Here is a 12,000-nt window from a genome sequence, read left to right on the forward strand (position 1 = left end):
ATCCTCACGAAATTTGATCCACTTATGTAGCACTGGTCTACAGACATACCCTCAAACTTTGATGCCGATCGGTCAAACGGGGGTGCTATGGCCACTATCTGTATACTCCTAAGATCCACCTTAGGTCAAACAGCTAAATCTCAGGCTTGCTTCATCCAATCCTCACAAAATTTCACCCACGAATGTAGCACTGGCCCACAGACAGACCCTCCAACTTTGATGTCGATCGGTCAAACGGGGGCGCTATGGCGACTGTTCATATGTGTCTAAGAGCAAACTTGGCTGAGAAGGCCTAAAAATATTGAATAGAATTTATCCATGGAGCGCAGGCTCCACCTGCTGGCCAAACCATTTCAATTCCTATTTCAATCAAACAGCTAAATCTCAGGCATGCTTCATCCGATTCTCACCAAATTTTACCCACTAATGTAGCACGGCCTCCCAGAGAGACCAACCAACTTTGGTGCCGATCAGTCAAACGGGGGCGCTACAGCCACTGTTCATATATGTCTAAGACCCACCTTAGTTAATTCAGCTGAAATATCCTTATTTTCCATCAAACATTCAAAGATTAATCACCCACTCCTTCATCTGAGTCCATATTTTCAATTTCCTTTTACTGTCCTGCGATCTGACTTTTACAAATTTATCAGCCTTCAATTATACTTTAGGCTGTGTAAACTGCAGCAATTGCAATTTTGTAATAAATTATCTAGCAGGTGGAGCCCTTGCTCCATTTATAAAATGCCATTGAATACTTTCAGCCTTTCTTCTGTCTAAATGATCAGCCTATTCTGTCCATTAGCTTCTCATGCTATTGTAGTAGTATTTCCTACTTTCTGACTATTTAAATGCATTGGCCAGCAATTACAGTCTCTATTTCATGTCCCATTATTATTGAACTTTTCATTTTATGCTGTGTACTCCATGTCTACCCACCTATTCTTTCCATTAGCTTTGGAACCATTTATCAATGCTTGCAGTTATATTTAAGGTTCCAAAGCACGAAGTGCTATGGAAACTTATTGTTTTTCTTAGGATTATTATTATTAAGGTTCCAAAGCACGAAGTGCAATGGAACCTTATTGTTTTTCTTAGGATTATTATTAAGGTTCCAAAGCACGAAGTGCAATGGAACCTTATTGTTTTTCTTAGGATTATTATTATTATTTTTCTGCCCTAAAACTGAATGTACAGCCTAAACCGTAAGTGCTAGAATTATGAAACTTGGTAGGATGATGTCAATTCCTCCCCGCTACTCAGATCATCCGACCCAACCATGTCGGCCAGATGGGGGCGCCGTGGCGCCCTCTAACGCGTTTTGATTGATATCTCCTGTCCTGTTAGTCCTATAATTGAAATTCATATTTCTACTGATAGAGACATCCTTGCCCTACCAACTTGCCATTTGGACTATTAAGCTCCGCCTACTTAGATTTTTTGCTAATTTGCATAATTTGCAAAAGCTACTTTTGCTTGTAATTCCTACACCGTCTGACGGAATCAGACAAATGAGGTATCAAACCGATCAGGTCTCTGAGCTGATGAATACTAATTCAAATAACCCTGATATTGGTCTATCATACAGCCACTAGCCACGCCCAAAAACTACCTAAATTTAGCTAGTATTTGTCTGACTGTTATAACTTGGCCATACCCTAGCCTACCTTCACCAAATTTTAAATCCTATCCCCGTACCCCATTCTGGGGACACTGTTGAAGGCGGGCCGCATTTCGTCAATAGGGGGCGCTACAACTAAAAACTGCCAATATCTCCTGACTTCCTTGACCGATCCAAATGAAATTTGGCATACATGTACTACTCTGAAGCCTGAGGTCAGGTATCTATCAGGGCAGTCATTAATCATAAAACCCTAGCCACCATCAGCCAATAAAAATCAAGCAGCATTCTGACAGGCCTTTGACAGGCTTAACAACAGCTGATCTGAACAAAAATAGGCTTGTACATTTGTCTCCTAACCACTAGCAATCCCTGCGAAGGCCACACCAATTGTCCACATGGGGGCGCTACAGCGACAGGATTTGCATTTCTGCTTATTTCTATTGAACTGTTAATGATAAAATTGAGATTTGTTACTTACCTAATGCACTGGCCCATGCCAAATTCAAAGCCATGTAGAACTTCATCCTATCTCTTTCCGCTTTTGCGTATTTTATAGGAGTCTAAAAACATGACATTTCGTTAACCTCCTTGGATTTTCAACCAACCTATGTAATTCTGATATCATTCAAATCAGGAGACAGTCCTGGTATACAATTATTCAAAAAATCCTAAACTTTCTATAAGGTACGGCGACCAGCCACATCCAGACCATACAGGTGCCACGCCCACTTCAATCAGACAGCTGTATCTCAGGCCTGCCTCAGCCAATCACGACCAAACTTGAAAAAGTCATCAAGGACGGTAGTGGTTAAGGGCCCTCCAAATTTGGTGCCGATCGGTCAAACGGGGGCGCTACAGCAATGCAATATGTGTCTCTAAACCTGCAAAACCAGTGAAAGTGACATTTATCTCATTTCTGTTCAAGTCTCATATTACTGGTAAAAATCCTTTGTACTGCAAGTTCTGTGAGTCATGCCAAATCAAGATATATGTATTGCATAATAACAGTCATCTGCATTCCCTTGTGATATTTAAAAACGGATTAAATGAAATATTCCTATAACTTTAACAATCTACACCCCATGTAAGTGATTCTGGTGTCAAGTCAATCAAGACACTGCCGTCAGGGATGATTATTAAAAAATACCTGACCTTTCTGTATAATATGGCCACCAGCCACACCCAACCTGCATCATTTATAAGCCGATTTCAATCAAACAGCTAAATCTCAGGCGTGCTTCATCCAATCCTCACGAAATTTGATCCACTTATGTAGCACTGGTCTACAGACATACCCTCAAACTTTGATGCCGATCGGTCAAACGGGGGTGCTATGGCCACTATCTGTATACTCCTAAGATCCACCTTAGGTCAAACAGCTAAATCTCAGGCTTGCTTCATCCAATCCTCACAAAATTTCACCCACTAATGTAGCACTGGCCCACAGACAGACCCTCCAACTTTGATGTCGATCGGTCAAACGGGGGCGCTATGGCGACTGTTCATATGTGTCTAAGAGCAAACTTGGCTGAGAAGGCCTAAAAGTATTGAATAGAAATTATCCATGGAGCGCAGGCTCCACCTGCTGGCCAAACCATTTCAATTCCTATTTCAATCAAACAGCTAAATCTCAGGCATTCTTCATCCGATTCTCACCAAATTTTACCCACTAATGTAGCACGGCCTCCCAGAGAGACCCACCAACTTTGGTGCCGATCAGTCAAACAGGGGCGCTACAGCCACTGTTCATATGCCATCATCCCAAACCATATATTCAGTCAAGCTCAGGCACTTCACCAGACAGATCTACATTGGTGATATTTCTCCTAAGTAGATGCAATTACATTTTCCTCCTGTTTCTCATCCACCCTTTTTCTTATCCTAACTAAACATTTCTACTGTAACATCAACATGTCAGATCTCATGCTATTGTAGTACTGCTTCCTACTTTCTGACTATTTAAATGCATTGGCCAGCAATTACAGTCTCTATTTCATGTCCTATTATTATTGAACTTTTCATTTTATGCCATTGAACTTTTCATTTTATGCTGTGTACTCCATGTCTACCCACTTATTCTGTCCATTAGTTTCTCTTGCTATCGTAGTAGTATTTCCTACTTTCTGACTATTTAAATGCATTGCCCAGCAGTTACGGTCTCTATTTTATGTCCTATTATTATTGAAATTTTCATTTTATTCCATGTACTCCATTTCTACCCACTTATTCTTTCCATTAGCTTTGGAACCGCTTATCACTGCTTGCAGTTATATTTATTATTATTAAGGTTCCAAAGCACGAAGTGCTATGGAAACTTATTGTTTTTCTTAGGATTATTATTATTATTATTATTATTATTATTTTTCTGCCCTAAAACTGAATGTACAGCCTAAACCGTAAGTGCTAGAATTATGAAACTTGGTAGGATGATGTCAATTCCTCCCCGCTACTCAGATAATCCGACCCAACCATGTCGGCCAGATGGGGGCGCCGTGGCGCCCCCTAACGCGTTTTGATTGATATCTCCTGTCCTGTTAGTCCTATAATTGAAATTCATATTTCTACTGATAGAGACATCCTTGCCCTACCAACTTGCCATTTGGACTATTAAGCTCCGCCTACTTAGATTTTTTGCTAATTTGCATAATTTGCAAAACCTACTTTTGCTTGTAATTCCTACACCGTCTGACGGAATCAGACAAATGAGGTATCAAACTGATCAGGTCTCTGAGCTGATGAATAATAATTCAAATAACCCTGATATTGGTCTATCATACGGCCACTAGCCACGCCCAAAGTCTACGTAAATTTAGCCAGTATTGGTCTGACTGTTATAACTTGGCCATACCTTAGCCTACCTTCACCAAATTTGAAATCCTATCTCCGTACCAAATTCTGGGGACACTATTGAAGGCGGGCCGCATTTCGTCGATAGGGGGCGCTACAACTAAAAACTGCCAATATCTCCTGACTTCCTTTACCGATCCAAATGAAATTTGGCATACATGTACTACTCTGAAGCCTGAGGTCAGGAATCTATCAGGGCAGTCATTAGTCATAAAACCCTAGCCACCATCAGCCAATCAAAATCAAGCAGCATTCTGACAGGCCTTTGACAGGCTTAACAACAGCTGATCTGAACAAAAATAGGCTTGTACATTTGGCTCATAACCCCTAGCAACCCCTGCGAAGGCCACCCCAATTGTCCACATGGGGGCGCTACAGCGACAGGATTTGCATTTCTGCTTATTTCTATTGAACTGTTAATGATAAAATTGAGATTTGTTACTTATCTAATGCACTGACCCATGCCAAATTCAAATCCATGTAGAACTTCATCCTATCTCTTTCCGCTTTTGCGTATTTTATAGGAGTCTAAAAACATGACATTTCGTTAACCTCCTTGGATTTTCAACCAACCTATGTATATCTAGTATTATTCAAATCAGGAGACAGTCCTGGTATACAATTATTCAAAAAATCCTAAACTTTCTATAAGGTACGGCGACCAGCCACATCCAGACCATACAGGTGCCACGCCCACTTCAATCAGACAGCTGTATCTCAGGCCTGCCTCAGCCAATCACTACCAAACTTGAATATGCCATCAAGGACGGCAGTGGGTAAGGGCCCTCCAAATTTGGTGCCGATTGGTCAAACGGGGGCGCTACAGCAATGCAATATGTGTCTCTAAACCTGCAAAACCAGTGAAAGTGACATTTATCTCATTTCTGTTCAAGTCTCATATTACTGGTAAAAATCCTTTGTACTGCAAGTTCTGTGAGTCATGCCAAATCAAGATATATGTATTGCATAATAACAGTCATCTGCATTCCCTTGTGATATTTAAAAATGGATTAAATGAAATATTCCTATAACTTTAACAATCTACACCGCATGTAAGTGATTCTGGTGTCAAGTCAATCAAGACACTGCCGTCAGGGATGATTATTAAAAAATACCTGACCTTTATGTATAATATGGCCACCAGCCACACCCAACCTGCATCATTTATAAGCCGATTTCAATCAAACAGCTAAATCTCAGGCATGCTTCATCCAATCCTCACGAAATTTGATCCACTTATGTAGCACTGGTCTACAGACATACCCTCAAACTTTGATGCCGATCGATCAAACGGGGGTGCTATGGCCACTATCTGTATACCCCTAAGATCCACCTTAGGTCAAACAGCTAAATCTCAGGCTTGCTTCATCCAATCTTCACAAAATTTCACCCACTAATGTAGCACTGGCCCACAGACAGACCCTCCAACTTTGATGTCGATCGGTCAAACGGGGGCGCTACAGCCACTGTTCATATGCCATCATCCCAAACCATATATTCAGTCAAGCTCAGGCACTTCACCAGACAGATCTACATTGGTGATATTTCTCCTAAGTAGATGCAATTACATTTTCCTCCTGTTTCTCATCCACCCTTTTTCTTATCCTAACTAAACATTTCTACTGTAACATCAACATGTCAGATCTCATGCTATTGTAGTACTGCTTCCTACTTTCTGACTATTTAAATGCATTGGCCAGCAATTACAGTCTCTATTTCATGTCCTATTATTATTGAACTTTTCATTTTATGCTGTGTACTCCATGTCTACCCACTTATTCTGTCCATTAGCTTCTCATGCTATCGTAGTAGTATTTCCTACTTTCTGACTATTTAAATGCATTGCCCAGCAGTTACGGTCTCTATTTTATGTCCTATTATTATTGAACTTTTCATTTTATTCCATGTACTCCATTTCTACCCACTTATTCTTTCCATTAGCTTTGGAACCGCTTATCACTGCTTGCAGTTATATTTATTATTATTTTTCTGCCCTAAAACTGAATGGGCAGCCCAAACTGTAAGTGCTAGAATTATGAAACTTGGTAGGATGATGTCAATTCCTCCCCGCTACTCAGATAATCCGACCCAACCATGTCGGCCAGATGGGGGCGCCGTGGCGCCCCCTAACGTGTTTTGATTGATATCTCCTGTCCTGTTAGTCCTATAATTGAAATTCATATTTCTACTGATAGAGACATCCTTGCCCTACCAACTTGCCATTTGGACTATTAAGCTCCGCCTACTTAGATTTTTTGCTAATTTGCATAATTTGCAAAACCTACTTTTGCTTGTAATTCCTACACCGTCTGACGGAATCAGACAAATGAGGTATCAAACTGATCAGGTCTGTGAGCTGATCCATAATCATTCAAATAACCCTGACATTTGTGTATGATACAGCCACTAGCCACGCCCAAAGACTACCTAAATTTAGTTAGTATTGGTCTGACTGTTATAACTTGGCCATACCCTAGCCTACCTTCACCAAATTTTAAATCCTATCCCCGTACCCCATTCTGGGGACACTGTTGAAGGCGGGCCGCATTTCGTCAATAGGGGGCGCTACAACTAAAAACTGCCAATATCTCCTGACTGCCTTTACCGATCCAAATGAAATTTGGCATACATGTACTACTCTGAAGCCTGAGGTCAGGTATCTATCAGGGCAGTCATTAATCATAAAACCCTAGCCACCATCAGCCAATCAAAATCAAGCAGCATTCTGACAGGCCTTTGACAGGCTTAACAACAGCTGATCTGAACAAAAATAGGCTTGTACATTTGTCTCCTAACCACTAGCAATCCCTGCGAAGGCCACACCAATTGTCCACATGGGGGCGCTACAGCGACAGGATTTGCATTTCTGCTTATTTCTATTGAACTGTTAATGATAAAATTGAGATTTGTTACTTATCTAATGCACTGGCCCATGCCAAATTCAAAGCCATGTAGAACTTCATCCTATCTCTTTCCGCTTTTGCGTATTTTATAGGAGTCTAAAAACATGACATTTCGTTAACCTCCTTGGATTTTCAACCAACCTATGTAAATCTGATATCATTCAAATCAGGAGACAGTCCTGGTATACAATTATTCAAAAAATCCTAAACTTTCTATAAGGTACGGCGACCAGCCACATCCAGACCATACAGGTGCCACGCCCACTTCAATCAGACAGCTGTATCTCAGGCCTGCCTCAGCCAATCACGACCAAACTTGAATATGTCATCAAGGACGGTAGTGGGTAAGGGCCCTCCAAATTTGGTGCCGATTGGTCAGACGGGGGCGCTACAGCAATGCAATATGTGTCTCTAAACCTGCAAAACCAGTGAAAGTGACATTTATCTCATTTCTGTTCAAGTCTCATATTACTGGTAAAAATCCTTTGTACTGCAAGTTCTGTGAGTCATGCCAAATCAAGATATATGTATTGCATAATAACAGTCATCTGCATTCCCTTGTGATATTTAAAAACGGATTAAATGAAATATTCCTATAACTTTAACAATCTACACCCCATGTAAGTGATTCTGGTGTCAAGTCAATCAAGACACTGCCGTCAGGGATGTTTATTAAAAAATACCTGACCTTTCTGTATAATATGGCCACCAGCCACACCCAACCTGCATCATTTATAAGCCGATTTCAATCAAACAGCTAAATCTCAGGCATGCTTCATCCAATCCTCACGAAATTTGATCCACTTATGTAGCACTGGTCTACAGACATACCCTCAAACTTTGATGCCGATCGGTCAAACGGGGGTGCTATGGCCACTATCTGTATACTCCTAAGATCCACCTTAGGTCAAACAGCTAAATCTCAGGCTTGCTTCATCCAATCCTCACAAAATTTCACCCACTAATGTAGCACTGGCCCACAGACAGACCCTCCAACTTTGATGTCGATCGGTCAAACGGGGGCGCTATGGCGACTGTTCATATGTGTCTAAGAGCAAACTTGGCTGAGAAGGCCTAAACATATTGAATAGAATTTATCCATGGAGCGCAAGCTCCACCTGCTGGCCAAACCATTTCAATTCCTATTTCAATCAAACAGCTAAATCTCAGGCATGCTTCATCCGATTCTCACCAAATTTTACCCACTAATGTAGCACGGCCTCCCAGAGAGACCCACCAACTTTGGTGCCGATCAGTCAAACAGGGGCGCTACAGCCACTGTTCATATGCCATCATCCCAAACCATATATTCAGTCAAGCTCAGGCACTTCACCAGACAGATCTACATTGGTGATATTTCTCCTAAGCAGGTGCAATTACATTTTCCTCCTGTTTCTCATCCACCCTTTTTCTTATCCTAACTAAACGTTTCTACTGTAACATCAACATGTCAGATCTCATGCTATTGTAGTACTGTTTCCTACTTTCTGACTATTTAAATGCATTGGCCAGCAATTACAGTCTCTATTTCATGTCCTATTATTATTGAACTTTTCATTTTATGCCATTGAACTTTTCATTTTATGCTGTGTACTCCATGTCTACCCACTTATTCTGTCCATTAGCTTCTCATGCTATCGTAGTAGTATTTCCTACTTTCTGACTATTTAAATGCATTGCCCAGCAGTTACGGTCTCTATTTTATGTCCTATTATTATTGAACTTTTCATTTTATTCCATGTACTGCATTTCTACCCACTTATTCTTTCCATTAGCTTTGGAACCGCTTATCACTGCTTGCAGTTATATTTATTATTATTATTATTATTTTTCTGCCCTAAAACTGAATGGGCAGCCCAAACTGTAAGTGCTAGAATTATGAAACTTGGTAGGATGATGTCAATTCCTCCCCGCTACTCAGATAATCCGACCCAACCATGTCGGCCAGATGGGGGCGCCGTGGCGCCCCCTAACGTGTTTTGATTGATATCTCCTGTCCTGTTAGTCCTATAATTGAAATTCATATTTCTACTGATAGAGACATACTTGCCCTACCAACTTGCCATTTGGACTATTAAGCTCCGCCTACTTAGATTTTTTGCTAATTTGCATAATTTGCAAAACCTACTTTTGCTTGTAATTCCTACACCGTCTGACAGAATCAGACAAATGAGGTATCAAACTGATCAGGTCTGTGAGCTGATCCATAATCATTCAAATAACCCTCTCATTTGTGTATGATACAGCCACTAGCCACGCCCAAAGACTACCTAAATTTAGCTAGTATTGGTCTGACTGTTATAACTTGGCCATACCCTAGCCTACCTTCACCAAATTTTAAATCCTATCCCCGTACCCCATTCTGGGGACACTGTTGAAGGCGGGCCGCATTTCGTCAATAGGGGGCGCTACAACTAAAAACTGCCAATATCTCCTGACTGCCTTTACCGATCCAAATGAAATTTGGCATACATGTACTACTCTGAAGCCTGAGGTCAGGTATCTATCAAGGCAGTCATTAATCATAAAACCCTAGCCACCATCAGCCAATCAAAATCAAGCAGCATTCTGACAGGCCTTTGACAGGCTTAACAACAGCTGATCTGAACAAAAATAGGCTTGTACATTTGTCTCCTAACCCCTAGCAATCCCTGCGAAGGCCACACCAATTGTCCACATGGGGGCGCTACAGCGACAGGATTTGCATTTCTGCTTATTTCTATTGAACTGTTAATGATAAAATTGAGATTTGTTACTTATTTAATGCACTGGCCCATGCCAAATTCAAAGCCATGTAGATCTTCATCCTATCTCTTTCCGCTTTTGCGTATTTTATAGGAGTCTAAAAACATGACATTTCGTTAACCTCCTTGGATTTTCAACCAACCTATGTAAATCTGATATCATTCAAATCAGGAGACAGTCCTGGTATACAATTATTCAAAAAATCCTAAACTTTCTATAAGGTACGGCGACCAGCCACATCCAGACCATACAGGTGCCACGCCCACTTCAATCAGACAGCTGTATCTCAGGCCTGCCTCAGCCAATCACGACCAAACTTGAATACGTCATCAAGGACGTTCGTGGGTAAGGGCCCTCCAAATTTGGTGCCGATTGGTCAAACGGGGGCGCTACAGCAATGCAATATGTGTCTCTAAACCTGCAAAACCAGTGAAAGTGACATTTATCTCATTTCTGTTCAAGTCTCATATTACTGGTAAAAATCCTTTGTACTGCAAGTTCTGTGAGTCATGCCAAATCAAGATATATGTATTGCATAATAACAGTCATCTGCATTCCCTTGTGATATTTAAAAACGGATTAAATGAAATATTCCTATAACTTTAACAATCTACACCCCATGTAAGTGATTCTGGTGTCAAGTCAATCAAGACACTGCCGTCAGGGATGATTATTAAAAAATACCTGACCTTTCTGTATAATATGGCCACCAGCCACACCCAACCTGCATCATTTATAAGCCGATTTCAATCAAACAGCTAAATCTCAGGCATGCTTCATCCAATCCTCACGAAATTTGATCCACTTATGTAGCACTGGTCTACAGACATACCCTCAAACTTTGATGCCGATCGGTCAAACGGGGGTGCTATGGCCACTATCTGTATACTCCTAAGATCCACCTTAGGTCAAACAGCTAAATCTCAGGCTTGCTTCATCCAATCCTCACAAAATTTCACCCACTAATGTAGCACTGGCCCACAGACAGACCCTCCAACTTTGATGTCGATCGGTCAAACGGGGGCGCTATGGCGACTGTTCATATGTGTCTAAGAGCAAACTTGGCTGAGAAGGCCTAAAAATATTGAATAGAATTTATCCATGGAGCGCAGGCTCCACCTGCTGGCCAAACCATTTCAATTCCTATTTCAATCAAACAGCTAAATCTCAGGCATTCTTCATCCGATTCTCACCAAATTTTACCCACTAATGTAGCACGGCCTCCCAGAGAGACCCACCAACTTTGGTGCCGATCAGTCAAACAGGGGCGCTACAGCCACTGTTCATATGCCATCATCCCAAACCATATATTCAGTCAAGCTCAGGCACTTCACCAGACAGATCTACATTGGTGATATTTCTCCTAAGCAGGTGCAATTACATTTCCCTCCTGTTTCTCATCCACCCTTTTTCTTATCCTAACTAAACGTTTCTACTGTAACATCAACATGTCAGATCTCATGCTATTGTAGTACTGTTTCCTACTTTCTGACTATTTAAATGCATTGGCCAGCAATTACAGTCTCTATTTCATGTCCTATTATTATTGAACTTTTCATTTTATGCCATTGAACTTTTCATTTTATGCTGTGTACTCCATGTCTACCCACTTATTCTGTCCATTAGCTTCTCATGCTATCGTAGTAGTATTTCCTACTTTCTGACTATTTAAATGCATTGCCCAGCAGTTACGGTCTCTATTTTATGTCCTATTATTATTGAACTTTTCATTTTATTCCATGTACTCCATTTCTACCCACTTATTCTTTCCATTAGCTTTGGAACCGCTTATCACTGCTTGCAGTTATATTTAAGGTTCCAAAGCACGAAGTGCTATGGAACCTTATTGTTTTTCTTAGGATTATTATTATTATTATTATT

The sequence above is a fragment of the Brienomyrus brachyistius genome, unplaced genomic scaffold (genome assembly GCF_023856365.1).
Source record: "Brienomyrus brachyistius isolate T26 unplaced genomic scaffold, BBRACH_0.4 scaffold114, whole genome shotgun sequence".
Classification (NCBI taxonomy): domain Eukaryota; kingdom Metazoa; phylum Chordata; class Actinopteri; order Osteoglossiformes; family Mormyridae; genus Brienomyrus; species Brienomyrus brachyistius.